At 53.1% G+C, this 6,000-nt stretch overlaps 1 protein-coding gene across 3 annotated transcripts in view; it reads right to left on the reverse strand.

Moving 5' to 3' along the window:
* Adgre5 (adhesion G protein-coupled receptor E5) overlaps positions 1 to 5,019 on the reverse strand; it is a 64,181-nt gene extending 59,162 nt beyond the window's left edge. For 2 of the 3 annotated variants that reach the window (XM_036188260.1, XM_036188263.1), the window contains exons 1-2: positions 4,820 to 5,019; positions 2,506 to 2,597 (exon numbers count right to left, since the gene is read on the reverse strand). The gene's annotated coding sequence lies outside the window, so the exon portion shown is untranslated. The remainder of the gene's footprint in view (positions 1 to 2,505; positions 2,598 to 4,819) is intronic. The other variant, XM_036188261.1, reaches the window with a different exon arrangement.
* Positions 5,020 to 6,000: the final 981 nt, after the last annotated feature.

A 6,000-nucleotide genomic window follows, 5' to 3' on the forward strand; every position in this document is an offset into this window, starting at 1 on the left:
GAACCAACACACCAACAATGAGGGTCATTTGGCGCACACCAGACTCAAAATGGGCCGGCAAACACACTGAGCACAATTGCTTCTGTCTTCCAGCCCTCACATAGGTGGTGATTGTGTCTCTTCCCATTGGAGGAAGCTAGACTTCAGAGTTTGATGTTAAGCGGCCAATCAGCACAAAGGGGAAGGTGGTAGGACCGCAGGCTTTTGACTGCCTTTGACCCAAAACCAAACAAAAACCAGTTTCACACATGCCAGCACTTGAGAGCCCGAGGCCGGAGGGAGACCAACAGAGCGAGGCTCCGTCTCAAAAAAGATAAATCAAAGTGCTAAAATGTTAATAGTATTGGGCCAGAGAAGATGGCCCAGTAGGACAAGGTGTTTGTCTTGCAAGCGTGAGGATCTGAGTTCAATCCCCACCAAGTAAAGTGCAGGATGTGCATGTGTTTGTTGTAACCCCAGGGCTGAGGGTGAGCCAGGAGGAACCCTGGGGCTTGCTGGCAGTGAGTGAACCTGTCTCAAAAGACAAGGTGATGGCTCCTGAGGCATGACACCTGAAATTAACCTATGACCTCCACACTCACACACACACTCACACATGCAGTCACACCAGCACATGTGCATGCACACACACACACACACACACACACACACACACACACACACACACAGTCCTGGGGGTGGAAGCCAGACTGTCTGGCTCAGTTTGGGTCCTGAGAACAGCAAGCAGTACCCAGCTCTAAAGCTCTCTTGGCTCCCACCACTGATCTGGCCAGCACTTTCTCACAGGGCCAGAGCAGGGAGGAACAGCGAATACTTGGCCACTGGCATCTCTGTAAACAGGAAGTTGGCCAACCCCTTCAGGGCTGGGATCCAGCCTAGAGGGTCCTTATCCGCCCACCCATCAGTGGCACCCCTGCCTCTCCCATACAGCCTGCCTGCTGCTTTGGCTGCAACAAGCCAGCTGTCAGCAAGGCCTACTCAGAGCCTCAGAGGTCGGGCCTGATGCCCCAGCTTCCCCTTCGCAGCCCAGCTCCACAGTGTGGAGAGCAGAGTCATCAGTACCACAAGGAGGCCCCACTCAGGTGAGCCAGGCTGGGTGGAGCAGGCTCAGGCACCTGCCGGGGCAGCTCCCCACAGGTCACTGCAAAAAGTAACAGTGGAAACCTCAGAAACACTCCAGGCACAGACTGAAAGACGGTGGGAGACAGACCAGCCTGAGGAAGGTGACGGCCAATTCTAGGCTGCCGTTAGTTATTATCCAAGTCCCTCTCTCCTCCAGTCTTCCCCACATCTTAGAAAGAACCTTCTTCCACACAGGTGACAGGGAACTACATTTAATTTCTCTAGCAAACAGTGCCCCACCCTAGTTCTGAGACCAACTTCTCTCCAGCCCCTTGGGCTCAGGACTCAATCAGATGTGTGTCCGTTCCCTCCTGAAGGGCCATGCAGCCGTTTTCCCACCCTGAGCTAACTCTCCTTCCCCTCCCCAGTCTTCCTAACCGTCTGTGGGCTTCATCCCATCTGCCCCCTCCTCTCCACTCCGTGGTCCTTAGTCCAGCCCACACCAAGGGAGGGTGTCAACTTACTCACCCTCACCTACAAGGCCACCCAGGCAGCTGTCAGCACTTCTACAGATGGGGAAACTGAGGCCTGGGGACCCCCAGGCTTAGAGTCATCAGCTTCAGCCTCGCCAGCCCCACAGTCGCCTGGGGTGGGACAGGAGTCTCCCAGAGCCCAAGGAACTGGAGTCACCTACACAGCTCTTGGTCACCTCTCAAAGATTTGCTCCAGACCAGAACCTGTGTCCCTGAATCTGCTTTTTACCAAAGTGGTGGTGGGGGGGGTGGGGGTGGCTTTGAGAAGGGAAAATATTTTGGTTCTCAAGAGGCGAGGAAATTGCCTGATTCCCAACCGATTAGGAGTAATTAACCCTTCGCAAGGCAGTAATTAAGTCTGTGCTGCTGAAGCCATAATTAGAAGCCCCAGAGGCTCCGCCCCTCCCTAAGCGCACCAGCAGGCATGTGGACAGCCCTGGCTTTCCTAGGAGGCTGGTACAGCCATCGGTCTGGCCAGGAGCCCCTCGAGCGTGGAAAGAAGCAGTGTCCCTGGAATCAAGTCATTTTTTTCCCTCATGGTCCCTTTTGAGGGTGCACAATATTGTTGGGGGGCATTAAGCGGGTGGGGTCTGCCACGAGGGACTTGGAGGGTACTTTTTTGTTTGTTTGTTGTTTAGACAGGGTCTCACTGTGAATTCAAGATTCTCCTGCCTCCACTTCCTGTGAAGAGGATACAGGCGTGTGCCACCACATCTGGTTTGAGGACATTTTCATCTGGCTGAGCAGTTTCATACCCCAGACCCACACTGAGGTAAAGAAGGTGGGGATCCACCAGCTCCCTCAGGGAAGATAGGGTGGTAACAGGCTCGGGCTGGGGAATAAAGGACACTAGACACCTCCCCAGCAGCTCAGGCTGTCTGAAGTGGGACACGCTTGGGCCTGTACTCACCCTCAGTGTCAGAAAGAAGGCCAGGTATTGGTCCTAGAACCAAGGTGGCTGCAGAGCCGGGGTCTCACAGGAAGGAGGGGACTCAGCCAGGCCTGTCCAACAGATCACAGTTGACTCATCGGGGTTAACAGATCACATAAGCCAGGGTATTGCACATGCCTGTCACCCACCACAGCTGCTCAGGAGGCTGAAGCAGGGATACCACAGTTCAAGGTCTGCCTGAGCTACAGAGTAAGTTCAAGGCCAAACTGGGCAATCTACTGAGGGTCTCAGCAAGGTGATCACCTCACACACAGGAAGCTGTAGGTTCAATCAGCAGTAGCATATAATAAAGAAATACTTTCATCTTTTGAAGGGCAAGCAAGGTTACTGAGGACTGGGGTAAGATGCTTCCTGATGTGAGGACTAGAAACGGAGTTGTGTGCCCCACCACGTGTTTTCTTTTTTCCTTCCTTCCTTCCCTCCTTCCTTCCTTCCTTTTTTTAAAGGCAGGGTCTTATTATGTAGTCCTGGCTGTCCCAGAGCCCACAGTATCCTCCGCCTTGGTGTGAGTCACTCTGTCTGGCAGCACGCCGCCCTTTATTTATTTTTATTTGTTTTGTTTTGTTTTAGCTTTGAGACAGGGTTTCTTTGTGTATCCCTGGCTGTGTGGAATTCACTCTGTGGACCAAGTTGGCCTCGAATTCAGAGATCTGCCTGCCTCTGCTGGGATTAAAGGTGTGCACTGCCTGGCTCCTACCCACCCTCTTTTAAAGACAGGGTCTCATATAACCCAGAATAGTCCAGAGTTCACTATGTAGCTAAGGATGGCTCAGAACTGGTTCTCCTGCCTCCATAACCTCACCTAGCTTAATACATTTTTAAAAATTTGTGGTTACAGACAAAGGCCAAAGGAAGTGAGAATTCAGCATGCATGTGAGCCAAGGGTGCCTTTCTGTAGGCGACATGGCAGTAGAAAGCTGGGTCATGGCACAGATTTTGGCTCAATGTGAGGCTTATTCTTCCCAAGGTCAAATTTCTGTCCAAAGCAGATCTTGATGCCACCGTACTTCTTTCTCTCAGCTCTGGCTACTCCTGTTCCCTCCCTCCTAGGGTTTCTCTGTGCAGCAGCCCTGGCTGTCCTGGAACCCGCTCTGTAGACCAGGCTGGCTTTGAACTCAGAAATCCACCTGCCTCTGCCTCCCGAGTGCTGGGGTTAAAGGCCTGTGCCACCATAGCCCAGCTTACCCCGATCTCTCTTATAAGAATTCCTCAGCTGAGGGGTTGGGGATTTAGCTCAGTGGTAGAGCATTTGCCTAGCAAGCGCAAGGCCCTGGGTTCCATCCTCAGCTCAAATTTTTAAAAAAGAAAGAAAAAAAAAAAAAAAGAAAGGGAGTTCACATCTAGCTAGGCGGTGGTGGCGGTGCACGTCTTTAATCCCAGCACTAGGGAGGCAGAGGCAGGCGGATCTCTGTGAGATCGAGGCCAGCCTGGGCTACCAAGTGAGCTCCAGGAAAAGGTGCAAAGCTACACAGAGAAACCCTGTCTCGAAAAACAAAAACAAACAAACAAACAAAAGTGTTGGGGGGTTAGCTGAGTGGTAGAGCGCTTGCCTAGCAAGCGCAAGGGCCTGGGTTTGATCCTCAGCTAAAACAAAAAACAAAAAAGCAAAAAAAAAAAAAAAAAAAGAATTCATAAACTGCCCATGAGATCACTCAGTGGGCAAAGCCCTGGGTGCCAAGCATGATAACTTGAGTTTTCTCCCCAGAACCTGCATGGTAGAAAGAGAGAATCACTTCTGCAGATTGTCCTCTGAACTCTACATGTTGGCTCTGTGGTTAAGAGTGTGTATTTGCATTGTTCTTGCAGGGGACCTGGGTTCAGTTCTCAGTACCCACCCAGTGGTTCACAACCACCTGTAATTCCAGTTCCAGGGGATCTGACGCCATCTTCTGACCTCTGAGGGCACTAGGCATGTGGTGTGCAGACACAGGTGCAGGGAAACGAGGTGCGCAAAAGAGGGGGAGTGCTTCTGCCTCAGGGCCTTTGCACTGGCCACACCCAACTGGAAAACCTTAAACCAATCCGTGTGAGAGTGTGTGTGTGTGTGAGAGTGTGTGAGTGTGTGTGTGTGTGTGGTGTCCTGGAGCTTCACATATGCTAGGTAAGTGCTGGACCACTGAGCCACGCCCTTATGGGGTGTCTGGAAGCTTTGTGCTCCTCAGGCCTCCACACAAGTCACACCTCCTTGGAACCCTCTGGGATTCATGGTCTGGCCCTTCAGTTGTGAGCCATGACTTCATCCCCCTTCCCACCTTCTCCTCAGGACACTTACTGCGGGCCAGCAATCGCCTTGGCCGGTCGTAGCTGTCCTCCTGCCCCAACCTGAATCCTCAGGCCAGCGGAAGCTCTGGCCAGTTTAACCGGCCCCTGCCTGTGACCCCAGACCAGGACAAGCCCAGTGGCGCTCAGCAAATGTCTGTTGCATGAATACGTGGGCAAATTCTGGCTGGGAAAAGCGTCCTTTGCAGGAGAATTTCATAAACGTGAGCTGTTTCTAAAACTACTCCGGGGGATGGGGGAGGGTGCCCTGGGCGGGGAGGAAGGTGGCAGTGACCCACTTTCGCAGGCGGCGCTCGCATCTCCCCGCGGCGGCCGCCAGGTGGCGCTCGCTCCCCGCGCTGCGGCAGCAGTAGCAGCCACTAGTGAGTGGTGTGTGTGCTTTGTGGGGCGAGGCCTCCAGACTTCGCTGTCCTAGGAAGAGCTCTTAGCCACGGGTTGGGATGCTAAGTCCTGTTTCAGAGTCCAACACCTGGTTGGGAAGCTTTTTGAGCGTGTGTGAGGTGGAGATGAGGATGCCCTCTACCCATCTGCTAGCCGGGCCCCACACTAGCTAAGTAACCCCTAGCTTATTATATAAATATATACAAATACGAGGGGACAAGCTCATTAGGTGGATGTCCTATTAAACTTACACAGGCCACGGCTGGCACAGGGGGAGGGAAGGTGCACATTCACAGTAGGGATGAATGAATCTCTATTGTACAGAGAAACTGAGGCTCAGGAAAACCACATGACTTGCTCAGGTTCATAAACCAGAATGGAAGACCTAGCACATGTCCTGGCTGGGGGTGTGGTCCAGTGGTAGAGCACTTCCTGAGTATGCAGAATAAGGTCCTGGGTTCAATCCCAGGCCTCCCCCCTCAAAAAGTCTTGCAAAGCCTGGCACGGGAGTGGCACCTAGGTTATAAGCGGCCTCTTCCAGGTGGGATACACTCTGGTGGGAGACACAGGAGCCTCGAATGTTCCATTATCTCTAGTGCAGGTGTCGCAGTGGCTCGGTGCTCGTGGTGTCTGGCCCAGCTGTTGCGTCCAGTCTCTGAGGCTCCTGAGTCCCTGCCTCTTGACATTGGCTACTGTTTGCTGAGGGAGCTCACCCCACGCTTCGGAGGACGTGGAGTAGATCCCTGGTCACCACAGCTGGCTCCCAAAGTATCCAACGGCCCCTCACCCACT

This window comes from Onychomys torridus, chromosome 5 (assembly GCF_903995425.1).
Source record: "Onychomys torridus chromosome 5, mOncTor1.1, whole genome shotgun sequence".
NCBI lineage: Eukaryota > Metazoa > Chordata > Mammalia > Rodentia > Cricetidae > Onychomys > Onychomys torridus.